The sequence below is a fragment of the Dermacentor variabilis genome, chromosome 8, assembly GCF_050947875.1.
Source record: "Dermacentor variabilis isolate Ectoservices chromosome 8, ASM5094787v1, whole genome shotgun sequence".
NCBI lineage: Eukaryota > Metazoa > Arthropoda > Arachnida > Ixodida > Ixodidae > Dermacentor > Dermacentor variabilis.
In genome coordinates this window covers 22,847,407-22,864,494 of record NC_134575.1, presented here as the reverse complement: position 1 = coordinate 22,864,494, position 17,088 = coordinate 22,847,407, and the positions used below count along the sequence as shown (strand labels likewise).

The 17,088-nt window shown below is 43.8% G+C and overlaps 1 long non-coding RNA gene across 1 annotated transcript; it reads left to right on the top strand.

Moving 5' to 3' along the window:
• The first annotated feature begins 3,451 nt into the window (after positions 1-3,451).
• Positions 3,452-16,885, top strand: LOC142589814 (uncharacterized). Its single transcript, XR_012829966.1, has 3 exons — positions 3,452-3,592; positions 8,784-8,889; positions 16,684-16,885. It is a non-coding gene; the product is annotated as an uncharacterized LOC142589814 (long non-coding RNA).
• Positions 16,886-17,088: the final 203 nt, after the last annotated feature.

Genomic DNA, 17,088 nt, shown 5'->3' with positions numbered 1-17,088 from the left:
CAAACTACAGCTTGAGTGATAAAAAGCAGAAAAATTTTTCACCTGTGCTTCCCTGTGTCATGAGCTGGTTAGTAGTCAGGTGTCTATGAAACTCCATGCGTTAGAACTCTTCGTCATCCCGGATCAAACAAAACACTTGCCATTCATAAACTTTGAACAAAGTGCGCCACTGTCACGGTGCCACCACTCAAACACCACTCCACAACAGCGTGGTATTGCTGGTGAAAGTTGATTGCCTTATAACCTGACAATCAGATCCTTTAGGAGTGAAAAATGCGTCTAACCAGTAACTTTCAATATTTCATCAAAATATAAAATTGGTTCTTTTCTGAGTCAACATCCTGGAACGCAACTTAGAGAAAGTAGATCGAGTACGGTAGAGTGTGCCTCGTCGTGTTATCAAATCCCCGTTCCCCCAAATCGGTTCCGGTAATGTTCAAGATTCGTTTATTTCTCCAGGATTCAAGATTCATTTATTTCTACAAGAGAAAAAGGCCCGGGAGAAAATACTGCCTTGGAGCAGTTTGACGGGGTCCGGGGCCCATTTACAAAATGGCAGCAGTGAAGGGAAAAGATTACAATTTCACATACATCATGCACAAGGAACCATACACAATGCATAATTACAATTAAACTTAATGTAGGACAAAAATAAAATTCAAATATACCATGCACTGAGAATCAAAAAGAAAGCATATAGCAAAGGTATAGAAGAAACAGAAGATTTAAAACATAATTACAATTCAACACTACGATATAGTAAATGAAGCTCAAACACTATACATAGCAGTATTTTTCTTTTTATACCATGGCAGAAATATAAAAAGAATACCCTAATTTGTATTTGAGCCCACCACATGCTCAAAAAATTGCTGAACAATTGTTTTTTTTGTTTAGGTTCATATTTTCTGCATACCATTTGTTTCTGTTAAGGGTGTTCGGAACCAGGAAATGCAACATTTCGGAGCCATACAATGTGCGAAGTCGGGGTAGATGCCATTTCTGTTTGCGTCTGGTGCTTGTATGAGTGTGCGGTTGTGTCACCGATGAGAGTTGGATTATGAACTTAGCTCGAGGTAAGCTCATGTTAGTCAAGGCGCGAAGTATGGTAAATGACACTAGATGATGGATGGGAGATATTCTATGTTTAGTAAACAATGGTATGGTATGAGCTAGGTAATCTAAGCCAGAAACTATGCGGATAACATTACTCGCTCACTTAGAGCAATGAAAAAAAGGGTGGCCTTGAAGGTTGCGACGAGAAATGTGATATCGCTTATCAAGCCATTGCAACGATAATTGAAAATACCGAGGGTTCACCGAGGAACGAGAACAGTGGTCGTAGTTTTTTTACATCTAGTCACCGCTGGCCGAAGACTGCATGGCTCCCAAGTTAGTAAAGCAGCTAAATGAATGTGCTACACAATGTCTACGCCAACGGGCGCCATACAGGAAAAGTGATGTTTATTTCGACTCCTCTAATGAGTTTTTAGGCATACTTATCGTCCACTGGCGTCACCTCGTAAATTCCTTTAGACGTTAGCGTCAAGAATCACTTTGTTTCGCAAAAGCAAGGCTAAGAGCATCTATATTTTACTGAAGGTTCTGTTATCTTGTAACGATGTTTTAGTACTACCATGAATTATCTAGAAGTACTAAATTGCTCCATTTAGTGGGTTTTCTCTGAAGGTACTGACTCATGAAGCTGATGTGACAAAATTACTTCAAACATCATCATGCGACTGATATAACAAACTTTTGTGTGGTCAATTTATAGCGCTTTGTAGTTACAACACAGAACTCAGTCAATCCATACTACATCACGTAAGGTGATGCTAAAATGCATCGGCAAATGTAAAGTAAAAACTAGTCTTCGGATTAGTTGACCATGAAAGAGAACATTCATGTTGGTGATACGGGAATTATGTGGCTTTTGAGCAACCGAATTCCATTATCCACAAAAAGTAGAGTTATAACATTTTGTGCTTGTTTAAAGTAGAGTTGAAGAACCTGATGAGGTTGTATAGCACTTGGAATTATGGAATCGTTTTTCGTAATCGGAAATCAACGTGAAAAGTACTGTAATAAACAAGGTGGAGGGCTCCTGTATTGTCCGAGGGCCATCAAAATGAAGCGTACTGAACAGTTAAACGGCCAACCACATTTAAGTCTTTACGAGTACTTTAAAGTGGAGCTCACGGATGAATATTTCCCGCTTCTTCGTCCTCCGAGATTTACGACGCCGTGCTTAGGTGGGCTAAATGCACAGGCTGCCGACAAGTTGCATTAAACCTATGACATCAGACAATAGGAAATTAATTCTGGCGTGATTGAAATTAAAACCTGATAACTAAAGGTTATTCGACAATGTGTTCTGAACTTGGGCGTTTACACGAAACAGTCGGTGAAGCGCTCCAGAGAGCATTGGCTAATTTCATGGAATCTGAGGTTTACGAAATGTGTTTGCGAAACCGCAAGCAGAATGCGCAAATAACAACTAAGCCAATTTCATAGACTCCAGGACATACAACTCGTACGCTATTCGGGTGCCTTGGTCCTCGTGCTTCCCGGGCAGCCAGGCAAATGAAGTGTTTGCATGCTGTGTGGCTTCTTCCCTGTTGAAGTCTCCAGACGAGAGTTGGGGCTGTTGCAAACATACTGTTCATATATGTGACGATTCCTACGTGCAAGTTTTTTCTTTTTGCTTACGTTTGGCTTTTATTTGTGGTTGAGTTACTCATCCTAATTCTCGAAAAAAGGTTCTCACTATGTCGCTCATAACGCGAACTTCAATCTCACGGATCAACTTGATTTTTTGTAGTGGCACAAATAGACAGAATTTACCAATCTATGCACAGTGTCCTGCAGAAAACAACAATCTTCTGCATTGCTTCTGTGAACGTTTGTAGCTTCGTAGGCTTTCGTTTTGTTGGCGATGCGAAGGGGTGCATGGTATGGGAGCGTGCTTAGCTCATAAATGAACTCGGAGCTGCAAAATTTGTTGAAATTTTTACGTGGTTTCATGCCCCATTCCAATTGTCAGTGTTAAATTCTTAATGTGACTTGAGGGCCTGGGTGACTTATCATTTTTTACTTATGAACGTCGAGAAGTGTAAAGTGAAAATTATAAAGCACTTCTCTTCACTGGCTTTGTCTTGTTGAGATTACTGCCGCACGCTACAGAGACTTCCTGTGGTACGAACAGGCGAACAGGCATCTCCATGAGAGGCTGAGAAAGAAACGTTATAGATAAGAAGGTGACAGAACTAAAAACTCAGCATTGATGGTGACGTCGGCAAAAATAAGAAGAAGGGGATGATGTGGTTGCTTGCTGCGCGTTGTTTAGTCTAGATCAAAAAATGAATGATGAGCACTAAATATTTGCACTGTGAGTGCTTGTGAACTAAGCTGAGGTCACTTGTAGCTGTAGGATAAAAGGGGAGGTCGTACAGGCTTTCGACGCCAACGACAAGTGAGGAACGAACGCCGTAGTTTTCCAGAGAAATGCGGTTCTCCGTTGCCTTCCTAAGTGCTATTTTAGCCGCAACTGCCATATTCTCCAAATGCAGTGAAATTCCAACGCCAGGAAGCGGTGCGTATTTGGCCAAACACGCGTTCGGCCTTGATAGTTTACTAGGAATAATTTTGTATTACGGGGAAAAAAATTTGAGCCCTCGCTACGGAAAAGAACTATCCCGCCAGTATTTCATGCAAGGTGTGCAATGTTTGGAACGCGCTAGCCCTATGTGTAGGACAGAATTTAGAACAGCAAGCTACGACGTAGTTTCATCGTAGAGGGTCGCGAATACAAAGCTGTGAAAGTCACAAGGGGTCGTAGTCTTTGAGCGAAAGTACCCTGTGCCAATGTATAATGCAAATTGGGAAGAACGAAGGTCACAGGTTGAGTGGATAATTATTTATCGCCTCTATGCATTCAGGCTTGCCGCGTCGAAGGCGCGATTGAGTTGTCATGCGCAGGGAGCGATCAGTACATGCTTTATTGTTTGCACTGCTAAACCAATGGACAGCTGAAATATTAACTGTCCGTGTTTGTCCGGTTAGTCAGCCTATCTGTCCGTTCTGTTACGCCGACAAACACGGTAGTTATTGTAATCATGGCCTACTCGTCAGTGTTATCATGTCATCGTGATGCCACCTACACCTAGCTTGTCCCTTATCATAAACTAAAAGAAAGACTAGGGGTGTGCTAAATATTTGAACTGTTGAATACAAATACAATGGCATGTGTCATTCCATTTGTTTCGATGCCAGAATTCAGTACTTCAAATTGTCGAATGATTATCTCTTGCGAATGTTTGAGCCCCAATAGAGGGAGAGATAAAACTGCAAATGAGGGCCTTTCCGAGTTATTCCTCTGTCAGAGAGCAGCAGTTGAGGAGCAGGTACCACTTCCTGAGAGCACACACTGGGCCGACCACTCCACATCAATGATTTCGGATAATTTCATAAGAATGCCGCACTTTTAGGCAGCGTGTGAACGAACTTGGGGGCTATAACGTAAAGGTATTCCAACCTTTTCTATTCCAATTCTTCAATCAGCTCTCCGCGATTGGTCAAAAAACTTTTTTGGGCCACCCCCACTTCGCCTGTCTGTTACGCGACGTCACGGAAACCGCGATAGCTGCCCATCTGATGTGACGTGTACACTCTGATTATGCATGATTGGGCTGAATAAAAGAAAAATAGTTATTTCTGATTCGACGCCTTTTCGCCTTTAGCGCTCTACTACTGGTCGAACGTTTTCTGGCTGCATCCACTTCACCTACCTGTTACGCGAGGTCAAAAAACTGCGAAAGCTCGCCGCGTCAAAGTGACGTGTACGCGTTAAAGATGTATTTATACCGAACAAAACTGAATTTTTTTCTAAATAGCCGCAGACTTTCCCGTTCAGAAAGGAATAAAAGATGGCTGCCAGCGATCGCTCATGCACTGGCTACTCGCACCTACTGGATAGCTTGGATTTATTTACGTATAATAAAGCTTTTTGATTGGTTCTGCAAAGTTTTGATGCACTTTCGGAAGGTTTACGACCTCGCTCTCTCAACTATTCTTTGCTGAGGAACTGTTTTAGTGGCATTCTTAACCTTCCGTTGCATACCGCCGCGATTTTCTACCAGCCATCGCAAGCTAAGTAAGGGAAAGCAGATCAATCGTCACCAACCTTTTCATCCGGTTACCTATGTTCAGTGCACTGGCTCAACCCTACCGCAACCCTCTCCATTTGGGGTGCTCCTCGCCTCCTAGCAGCCAATTACTAACGAAAAACAGCTCAATGTAGGCAATATTATTCACGTTGAAAGCAAAAAAGGCACCTCCTGTAAACCAGGAGAGCGTTTCATTGGGCTGTTCAGGCAACTCTGCGGGTTACCGCCCGAAGCTTGAGTCGGCGATTGCGTAAACTTGACGTCAGGAGATTGGGATAAAAACATATTGGAATAGTTTTACGTTGGAGGACGTTTGATGTTTCGATTTATTATTTGGCCAGCCTCATCGTGTTTGCAGCTTTTCAAGGCATGTGTGTCGGCTGTGGTGTCATGCTTCTCCACTTCAACGACCACAACGTTTTAGACTTTATGCTGACCTGCTGATCGCTTACTTCCTTCACGACATGTCGCGGTGATCCAGATAACTGAAAACCGTTGCTACCCGACTGCGTGCTCCCCAGTTTTCCGGATGTCAAATTACGAACAGCATTACTTGTGTAGCGTCAATTGCACGATATATTGACACAGGTAGTATATATGACGTATTTATTTCCCTAATAATTTAGCACACTACGCATACGTGAGTGAAAAGAGTGAAACCATAATTTAATTTTAACGAAATCTGCTAGTAAACGGGAAAGAACTCATCACAGGTGGACGCGCGACGACCACAATACTTTGATTTGATTTGATTTGATTTGCGTGTAATTTTTCCGAAATTCGCGACCAGGATACATGCGACGCATGTAAAAGTAGCGCATGCCTTCCTTTATAGCGGAATAGAAGTAAAGAGGATGTAGTTCGTAGCATTTTATTAACCTCTTAATAAATTACTCTTTTAAATAAAATGACAAGAACGCTACTTTTTTCAAAAGTCGCTTACATTTGGGGCTCTGTCCCTGCTTCTCTCTACATCTCAGCTTGTTGTGCTCAACAGCAAGGATGAACCGTTAAGTGGATAATCAACCTGCTAATTTTTGTTCATATAAGAATTTCTAAATCAAGACATTTAGTACAATTTGTGATGTACTGTTAACAGTGTAAAGGGACTGTACATGAAAAGCAAAATATTAACTTTGAGCATCAGTAGTGACGAAATAAATACATATTTGCAAGTACAAATATCCTTACACAATATCTTCGTAATCATAAGACCTACATATGCCATAATTTTTACAGTATTTTTCCTCTAGTGCCAAAAACATAAACTTACTTAATCAATCGCCCATTTTTGAGCAATTTGTTCTTTTGCACCGCAGAGGTTCCTTTCTAGCCACGTAATACATGCAGGCAATGCTGAGTTGAACTTCATCTTGGTCAGCAACACTAGTTGGCGGAAACGGGTTAAATATTCAGCGGCACATAGCCAATGTAACGTACGGAGCGCCAAATTGGCGCGATGATTAATTTCGAACTCTGTTCGCTCAGTGCTCCAGCCTGATGCTCTAGCCACGCGACCACCGACTACCCAGTGACACCAGTTGACAGGAAAACCGAGACACAGACAGATGAAGTCCGACCCTCGGAAATGCGTGAAGCACGCTGAGAATGCTAACTGTGTCAACAGTTCCCGTAGAAACCGTCTCAAGGTGACTGTTGATGTGAATTCGGTTAGCATTGAAGGAATGTAGCGACATAATAGTGCCACCGCTGAGACGTGTCATGCATGGCCATTTACCGCTGCTGTGCTTCTCGCTCGCACTTCCCTCTGAACACATACCCACATAGCCATTGACCAATGTAGGCGTCAAAGAGGTTAATTGAAGAGTGGCACGTGCACAATGGCACATACCCAGTTACCCAAGTTTGCCTAACGGAGGTTTATTTAACGGAGTCACATACCGAGTTGCACCTACCTAGCAATCCAGGTTGTTCCAACTTTTTGTTATGCACCCAGTCCAATCGGTACATCAGCTATGCTTTACTCATTAGACCATGGATTATCAGTGAGGCTATTTGGCGGAGAAGAGGTTAACCGGGACAAATGGACAGGCATACCGACAGACAGACATATTCCAAACTGGGTTAAGTGCTTAAAGAATACTAATCGAAGTAACAGGGCGCATAGTGCCATCTGTAGGCGCCACGTGGTTCGAATGACAACCTCGAAGCTATGGCAAAGAGTCGTCCTATTAGTGAAACAGGGGGGCTATTCTGTAGCTGTCAACTAAGTCGACATGTCCATTTGGTCTGTTGGTGAAGTGTTGATTGCCTGGAGTGCCTGTCTCCTGACGAGTACCTCAGTCCAGCGAATCAGAGCTTCAGCAGTGGATGAAATGGATATGTTCGTTAGTTATATACTTGCAGAATACCCCCAAGGACTCACTGTTATCTCAGCGTGCAGCAGTACCACTATGTTGCTAGGGTTTTGTACTCATATTAAAAAAAAAAATCTGCGAGAGGCCTAGAAAAAAACACTGCTTAAGGGTTCGCTCACACCATCGACTCGCACAGGTCGCATATCGCAGTTGGTCGCGTATCTACCAGTAGCAAATAGTCGCAAATGATAGCTTTGATCGGAAAGTGACTGCTTTGGGACTTCCATAACCAATCAGATGCGCTGGAACAGAACGTCTGTGTGTGCCGATACTTATGCTAATTGGTGATAGCAGGACGATTAGACGTGAACTCAATCAAGCGCTAAACATATCGTTACGGCGACGGGCTGATCTCCCTTGTCGATGTAAATATCGGTCGCCGTGAGTCCCTCCTTGATCGCCAGTTGTAGTTGGTCGCTCGACCTCTTTCAATGAGTGGTGTGAATAAGCTTTAAGTAATCATAAGTAGGAACATTTTTTTAATGTCTTATGAAAAGTTCGTTTTCTGGTTACTTGCAAGCCATGGCTGCTGGATCACGGTTTGTGTGACCTAAAGAGAGCATTTAGTAATAAAAGGAGCGGAGAACTACAATGTTACGAGTAAGAAAAGGTCGTGCCACGGTTGCTTTGTTTACGCGCCGAATGTCTGTTAATTTAGTCATTCAGTTAATGATGCTCGCGCTCGCGATACAACATACCCGCGCTACGAGCAGCTGCGTCTTCGCTATCAATTCAAAGAGGAACCTTAAAGACGTTAAGATAACTATAAAGTGAAGGATGAAGGTGACGTCAATGAGAAAAAGAGCACGAGGAAATGTGCACGTTGCTGCTTCATGACAAGTTATTTGATGCCAGCTCTTGTACATAAAAGCTGAGGTGAGTGTAGGCTGCCGGTTAAGAATGCAGTGTGAGCAGATTCGGACCCTGACGACAACTGCGCAAGTTACACTGTACATCTCGAAAATGAGCACTTGTGCATAGAATTCTTCTGTGCCACTTTGCTTGCAACATCAGTATTTGTGAAGATAATAATGACAGTGCAAGAGCGGGTGACGGTGCGTATTTGGCAAACAAGGTCGTTGCCTTATAAAAACTCTGTATTGCTGACGAAAAGTATAATCTGTAATAACGGACTTTGCACAGCGCGCCCTTAATATGCGAAGCTGTATTATCTGAATGAGATTGGGACATTGCGTGCGTGGAATTTCATAAGAATGAGTTTCGACGAACTTTATTACAGACAACTGCGAATACAAGAACGTGACATTGCGAAGTCGCACAAGCATGCGACTGCAAGCACCTTGTGTGGAGGTTTACTGTCAATGGGGAAATATGAAGGTCAAAACGTGAGTTTTTATTTTTTTTTCTTCCAGTTACTCATCGAGGTTTCTCCTGTGGAAGGCGACGCTTCAGTTCTAATACGTGGCGCGCGTTCAATATGTACAAAGTGAGCTATTTTAATGGGATTGTACAGGGTGTCTCAGCTAACTTTAGCCAGAGTTGAAAGATATGCGAATGCCACGTAGCTGGGTAGAACCAGGGTAATGTTGTTTGGCGTCGCTTGGACATAATCTAATCATTTTGTTCAATCTGAATAATTAGAGTATTATCCCTAATTAATCAGCTTCTCAAATATTATAATTCGATTAAAAGTACCAATGAGAAAATTGTAGAGCGACATAAAAAACTCTCCGATACAAGTTTCTGCTACTCAATAAGTGCTAAATAAAAGTGTTTTTTGAGCATGAACTATATATATATATATATATATTATACATGACCGGGGTAGTTGGAGAAGTATGGGAGAGGCCTTTGCCCTGCAGTGGGCGTAAATAGGCTGCTGATGATGATATATATATATATATATATATATATATATATATCATCATCATCATCAGCCTATTTACGCCCACTGCAGGGCAAAGGCCTCTCCCATACTTCTCCAACTACCCCGGTCATGTACTAATTGTGGCCATGTTGTCCCTGCAAACGTCTTAATTTCATCCGCCCACCTAACTTTCTGCCGCCCCCTGCTACGCTTCCCTTCCCTTGGAATCCAGTCCGTAACCCTTAATGACCATCGGTTATCTTCCCTCCTCATTACATGTCCTGCCCATGCCCATTTCTTTTTCTTGATTTCAACTAAGATGTCGTTTACCCGCGTTTGTTGCCTCACCCAATCTTCTCTTTTCTTATCCCTTAACGTTACACCCATCATTCTTCTTTCCATAGCTCGTTGCGTCGTCCTCAATTTCAGCAGAACCCTTTTCGTAAGCCTCCAGGTTTCTGCCCCATATGTGAGTACTGGTAACACACAGCTGTTATACACTTTCCTTTTGAGGGATAGTGGCAACCTGCTGTTCATGATTTGAGAATGCCTGCCAAACGCACCCCAGCCCATTCTTATTCTTCTGGTTATTTCAGTCTCATGATCCCGATCCGTGGTCACTACCTGCCCTAAGTAGATGTATTCCCTTACCACTTCCAGTGCTTCGCTACCTATCGTAAACTGTTGTTCTCTTCCGAGACTGTTAAACAATACTTTAGTTTTCTGCAGATTAATTTTCAGACCCACCCTTCTGCTTTGCCTCTCCAGGTCAGTGAGCATGCATTGCAATTGGTCTCCTGAGTTACTAAGCAAGGCAATATATCATCAGCGAATCGCAAGTTGCTAAGGTATTCTCCATCAACTTTTATCCCCAATTCTTCCCACTCCTGGCCTCTGAATACCTCCTGTAAACATGCTGTGAATAGCATTGGAGATATCGTATCTCCCTGTCTGACGCCTTTCTTTATAGGGATTTTGTTGCTTTCTTTGTGGAGGACTACGGTGGCTGTGGAGCCGCTATAGATATCTTCCAGTATTTTTAAATATGGCTCATCTACACCCCGATTCCGTAATGCCTCCATGACTGCTGAGGTTTCGACTGAATCAAACGCTTTCTCGTAATCAATGAAAGCTATATATAAGGGTTGGTTATATTCTGCACATTTCTCTATCACTTGATTGACAGTGTGAATATGGTCTATTGTTGAGTAGCCTTTACGGAATCCTGCCTGGTCCTTTGGTTGACAGAAGTCTAAGGTGTTCCTGATTCTATTTGCGATTACCTTAGTAAATACTTTGTAGGCAACGGACAGTAAGCTGATCGGTCTATAATTTTTCAAGTCTTTGGCGTCCCCTTTCTTATGGATTAGGATTATGTTAGCGTTCTTCCAAGATTCCGGTACGCTCGAGGTTATGAGGCATTGCGTATACAGGGTGGCCAGTTTCTCTAGAACAATCTGACCACCATCCTTCAACAAATCTGCTGTTACCTGATCCTCCCCAGCTGCCTTCCCCCTTTGCATAGCTCCTAAGGCTTTCTTTACTTCTAATGGCGTTACCTGTGGGATTTCGAATTCCTCTAGGCTATTCTCTCTTCCACTATCGTCGTGGGTGCCACTGGTACTGTATAAATCTCTATAGAACTCCTCAGCTACTTGAACTATCTCATCCATATTAGTAACGATATTGCCGGCTTTGTCTCTTAACGCACACATCTGATTCTTGCCTATTCCTAGTTTCTTCTTCACTGTTTTTAGGCTTCCTCCGTTCCTGAGAGCCTGTTCAATTCTATCCATATTATAGTTTCTGATGTCCGCTGTCTTACGCTTGTTGATTAACTTAGAAAGTTCTGCCAGTTCTATTCTAGCTGTAGGGTTAGAGGCTTTCATACATTGGCGTTTCTTGATCAGATCTTTCGTCTCCTGCGATAGCTTACTGGTTTCCTGTATAACGGCGTTACCACCGACTTCTATTGCGCACTCCTTAATGATGCTCATGAGATTGTCGTTCATTGCTGCAACACTAAGGTCCTCTTCCTGAGTTGAAGCCGAGTAGCTGTTCTGTAGCTTGATCCGGAATTCCTCTAGTTTCCCTCTTACCGCTAACTCATTGATTGGCTTCTTGTGTACCAGTTTCTTCCGTTCCCTCTTCAAGTCTAGGCTAATTCGAGTTCTTACCATCCTATGGTCACTGAAGCGTACCTATATATATATATATATATATATATATGCGTTACGAGGATTGGCGACATCATTGCGATCATGTGATCACATCAATGTAGCCACACGATGTACTGCCAGCGCCGAAACGTGTAATGTATGACCCATGGTGTACTGCAGCCACGCTCCGTTTTCGCGCTTCCCTCTGGACACGTGTCGCAATCTAGCGGTGCCGCGCGCGAAATCAATCTCCTTCTTCGTGGCCTCAGAGATCGCAGCAGTGCTCGCTAACGCTGATATTATTTCTTCACGACCAGCCGACATTCGTAAGGCAACGCTAAACTGTTGGGCTGCTGCGAGGAACGGGTGGGACGCGTGGTGGATTCGGCGAGCGCGGCTGAAACTCTAAAAGATGTGCTTTTATTTGAAAAGTGGCCTGAAGACTCTAGACAAACATGTATGCAGAACGTGCCTGAAGTACGTTAAGAAGGCTGATCGCATTATTAGGATTCAGTCGATTGTATGATGCTTTCCTTCCCATTTGTAGCATCAGCAAGCAGGACACCATAGATGGTAAAGTAACCATTTCGGTCCGTTCGCCAATATACTGAAGTTGATACAATACCTTGTTCGATTACCGGATTGAATGCCAACGTTGCTAAAGCAGCGTTCGAGAGAGTTGCCTCACCATGCATAATTAAATTACGTGGTTTGAAAAACGACACCTGTTGTTAACAGCGGAAATTTACATTTTCCCGCTTCGATGTCCCAACTGGCCTCACGAAGAGCGCCGGAAGAGCTGCCCACGTCATGCTTCGCGCTTCATTATATTCTTTACGTCAACGGGCTGACCGTCTGCGCATGCCTAGCATCTCACCTCGCGCTGCATATTTCCCAGCCACTTCCTGTCGCTTGCGCTACAAACGTCTGGCCACATATTGGACGCCTCAGTGAAGGTCATCGTCACGATCGGTATCGGAAATACAAAAGGCAACTGGTTGTTTTTTTCGGGGGGTCTACGTGCCGAAGCCGCGATTGTATTACGTGGCACCAGTGGCGTAGCTAGGTCGTCTGGCCCCCGGGGCCCATAGGTCTTAGCCGCCCCCCCCCTTCCCCCGCCCCGGGTTGTAGTCAGGAAGGCGAGGATATCGAAAGTTTTCGGGGAAGGGGGGAACGCATTGATGTTTCAGCACCAGCACGGCCGCCTTCGATACCGCGCATTCGCCCCCCCCCCCCCCACACACATTTCGCTTTCGTTCCCAGGGATCGCGAATGCAGGTATACAAGCTGTTTTATTTTCTGCACGAAATAACACAGGGTGCTGCACTAATGACTTGTGATAAGCGCATTCTGCTGTCGGACTGTATGGTTTGGCGGCTAATACAGATGCGGAATCATGGAAAATATGGCTCACAACCAAAGTGAGAAAAATATTTTAATAAAGTTTTAATTAGCAATTTCAGAGGCAATATTACATTTGCAAAATTGAAGCCCGACAGTCATATGTTGCCCAACAACAGCTTCACAGAAATCGTCGTAGGTGACACGGCGTGCAGTATTTTGGTAGCGGGCTTCCCTGGACCCAAACGAAAAATTAAATAGCGCGTCAGTGACGCTGACCTTCCCACCCTATTAGAAAACGCCACCTGCTTCCTTGCTGCGCGGGGGCCAATGCTATGACAATTACGAGTTCTCCTCATTGTGGTCCATAAAGCCTTTCTTTATTTGCGGCTATTGGCAAACGTGATTATCCGAGTTGCGGTACCGTCAGGAGGTTCTGAACGTAATAGAGCACGCTTTGAGGGTATTTCTGGCGTCCCCCGGCAAAAATAGAGAGAGGAAGAGAAGGCCGCCATCACACCCGTGCGAGCGAAAGCTTGCGCTACTGTTGGCCTGCACTCGCAATAGATAGGACAGAGAGATCGAGGTCACTGGTGCACCATTTCATATTTCTTTTGGTACTGCCGTACTGGGCCGCCCACAGTGCCAAGGTACTGCAGGCTCTAGCACCCAAGACGATTTCGTTTAGAGAAGTTTTTGTTCAGTTAATATAACTTTGGGTCTTCAATTCCCGCATCGCAATGTTTCCTCTATAATTCCTAATTAAACAGTTATTTAATAAATCTTATTTTAAGATAGCGCGGACTTAAGATAGCTACGCATGAGTGCACCGCACATGAAACGCTCCGCTAAGGCGAGTAGTTTAACGGCCACTTTAAAAATTTTTGGCACGCACATTCGTTCAGTTATTACGCAACATGTAGATAAAGCTGCAGTCGGCAATTCGGTGGCACTGCATATCTGGTACATCGGGTACATGAGCTCGGGCTGCTGTTTAATGGAGCATTCTTTACCATTTACGCCCAGTCAAGCCGGCGGAAAGATGGGGTCTTCATACTTCCCGCGTCGCTGCAGCCGCATTCCAGTAGTGGTAGATTGAAAAAGAAATGCGCTCGTGCATATCATTAAACGGGTGCACGAGAAAGAACCGCAGGTTGTCTAAATAAATGCGGAGCCCCCCACTGTGGCGTTCCTCATAATTAAGCCGTTGGTATCGGCATGTCAAAAATCCCAAAATTTGATTTTTATAAGTGGCGCATGCAAATATTTCGAATACTTTGCATATTTGTCTCCGATGACGTCATTGGCTTGTTTTCCTTTCGTGGCTTTAAGAGCTTCTGGGTCTTCAGCATAATATCGGTATCAACGTTTGAAATGGTAGCCAGCGTTGCTAAAAGTACCTTATCCTCTGAAGCGGACATTGAAAAATGGCTCAGGAATAGAAACAAATAATATAGATGAGCCTACGCATTTCTAGCGCTGACTTCTTATGACGAGCCTGTAGACATGCGCCCAGCTATCCACATTATTGTTATCTGGTAGTGTCAGTAGTTTAAAAATCGGAAACTAGTGGAACCCTTCTCTCTCTTCTCTTCCAATCTGCATGTCGATGCTTAGAATGCGAATGAAGAACATAAATGTTTAAGTAAATTAGGTTACCGTTGTATAGCCGCTGGTTATACAATGAAACGATGAACTTATAGGCAAGGAAATATTTGTTAAGGCCAAGAAGTGCGTCGTTAGTTTAACAGGGCTCATGAGCACTATTACATAGCATGAAGAAGCAGATGACGGGACAGCCATTGCGCGAGTCATAACCATGCCTCCCTATGGAATCCTGCAGGGTTGCCACACACGGCATTGAAGCATACATTGAAGTAAATACACGGCAAGTTCGGGCTTGTAAGACGTGTCAATGGGTCTTAAAAGTGTAAAAGTGATTTCACGCGCCCGGGTGTCGATGCGTAAGCAAGCGCAGCATGTAAATATGTTGTCATATGCTGCCTTAAGCAATACCAATCCAAGGCAATAGCTTTGCGTGGTTTAGAACGCACGTGAGCATTTAAAGCATCGACTGCGCTTCCGAGAGCAAAGGCGATTGTTTGCTAATTCAGTGTCGGCGTCACTGAGCGTTGCACAATTGTTCTGAGACTGGTATAGCATGGGACGCGCTCCTTTACGTAGTTTATTTCGCGTTATTATATCTCTTGACGTTGCCCGTATTTATGCGTTCGTTCTTTGTGCGCATAAATACATGATGAAATCGTTTTAAGGCACGAGCTTTCACAAATGCAGAGTGCGAGCCGCGGAAGCCACTCCACGACTGTTTGAATGTCGAGCCGCCTGTGTTTCACACAGAGATAAATTTTATATAGCCCACTCAGTTTTAGGATAGGCTAATACTTCTTTAACTGCTATCTAAAACTAATATCAAGAAAAATGTCTATATATATATATATATATATATATATATATATATATATATATATATATATATATATATATATATAGCGCACGAAGAATACTGCTGAAGTGAGAGAAAGCGTATAGCAAATGTCTATAAAGCCTTCATTTCCGGTTAGAGAGAGAGAGAGAGAGAGAAAAACTTTAGTTAAAATGCCTGCAGAGTCGGTTAGGCTCCCTCCACGCAGGGAGGACAAGCTTTTACCGCGACGCGGCCACTAAGTCAGTCTCGTGCATTGTGCCCCTCGGTGAGGTGGCAAATGAGTTGGAAACGGCAACCCGTTTGGCTTGAAGCGGGCAGTGTGGGCGTCTACATGTCGGACGACGATGTAGTTTCGAAGAAATGTCTGTGGTAGGCCTCAAGGAAAACTATGTCTGCGCAGAAAATGTCCTTCATGGCGCGACCATGGTGTCGAGATTCAAAGTTGTGACTGGTATCTGTGCTTGCAACCTGGATGCCATGGCGCGCGCAAGACGAACACTATATCCACCTCTTTAGTTTATTCGGTTAGTAATAAGACATATGATATACGCTTCTTGAAATAGAGAAAGCTCATAGCTCGTTTAAGGGAAAGGACTGAGAAGGGAAGAAGGTAGGCCGCTGGCCCTGGGCCATGGCCACAGGGCTTGTGTCTGTGTTCTGGGCTTCTCTCTCTGACCAATACCAGGAAAAAATGGAGCCTACGTACCTGCCGTGAGCCGCTGATGGAACCCAGTTCTCGTATTCTTTTATTGTTGCTTCATTGATGTGTATATTTTGTAAAACCGCGGGCATGGGAAAGGTTCACAGTAGGCGTGGTGTCACTGAGTGGCGTAGGTTTCGGTAGTCGGGACATTCTTAAACATTTGGCTTGTTGTGGTTTCGCTTCTCATCGTCATCTTAATCTGTGGTGGCGGTGGTGTGCCAAGTTCTTGTCATCATTTACAGTTGCTGTTGCTTTTTCTACTGGCGTCTCTAATCTAAATCACGCCCGCGTCACGGCGCATCGATATTGGAGACGTTGGAGCAAACCTTACTCACCTCTTGGAAGTTCCTGCCGTAACGGGGGTTAATTGCATAGTATGCTCGCTGTTAACACTGCCGGCCGTTTTTAGAGCGCATGTTCTGTGACCTTGTGGGGGTCACAACAAATTTCCTCATCGCCACATTCGTTGTCATGCTGTAGAAACTGGTAAACAGCAGACACAGTTTTCGAAAAGAAAAAGCGGCTCCGGTCAAAACATTATTTCAAGTTATTGGGGCGAGTTTTTTTTTTTTTTTGCTATACCGGCTGCTTCTTGGGCGAAAATTGATCAGAATATTGAAGGAAGCTGTAGGTGTAATACTATTTTTTTTTCTTTTTTTCTAGGTGCCCCGAAATAATTCTCGTGAATGAGCGCTGCACAGAAACTCCTGGGAAAAATAAAACTTATCCGCACTGCTGTCCACATCTATCATGTGTTTTAAAAGAAGAATAATAGTTGAAACGGCGCCTTAATTATGCTGCCTAACTACGGGAAATGATATCTTCTGCAGAGCCATGTTGAAGCCACCTTTCAATAAAGACGTGCATGGGCTACTATTTCTTACTTGTCATTGGTTACACTGCGAGGTTTTCAGTGCCTTGAGAACTGCAACAAAGTGTCCTGATGAGACGCACATGGAGATGAGGCACATGCATACACATAGCTAGAAGTATACACTAACGTAATATTATAAATTACGCACGCATGAGGGCTCAACACGCACTTAAAGGGAACAGCAGAATGGGTTC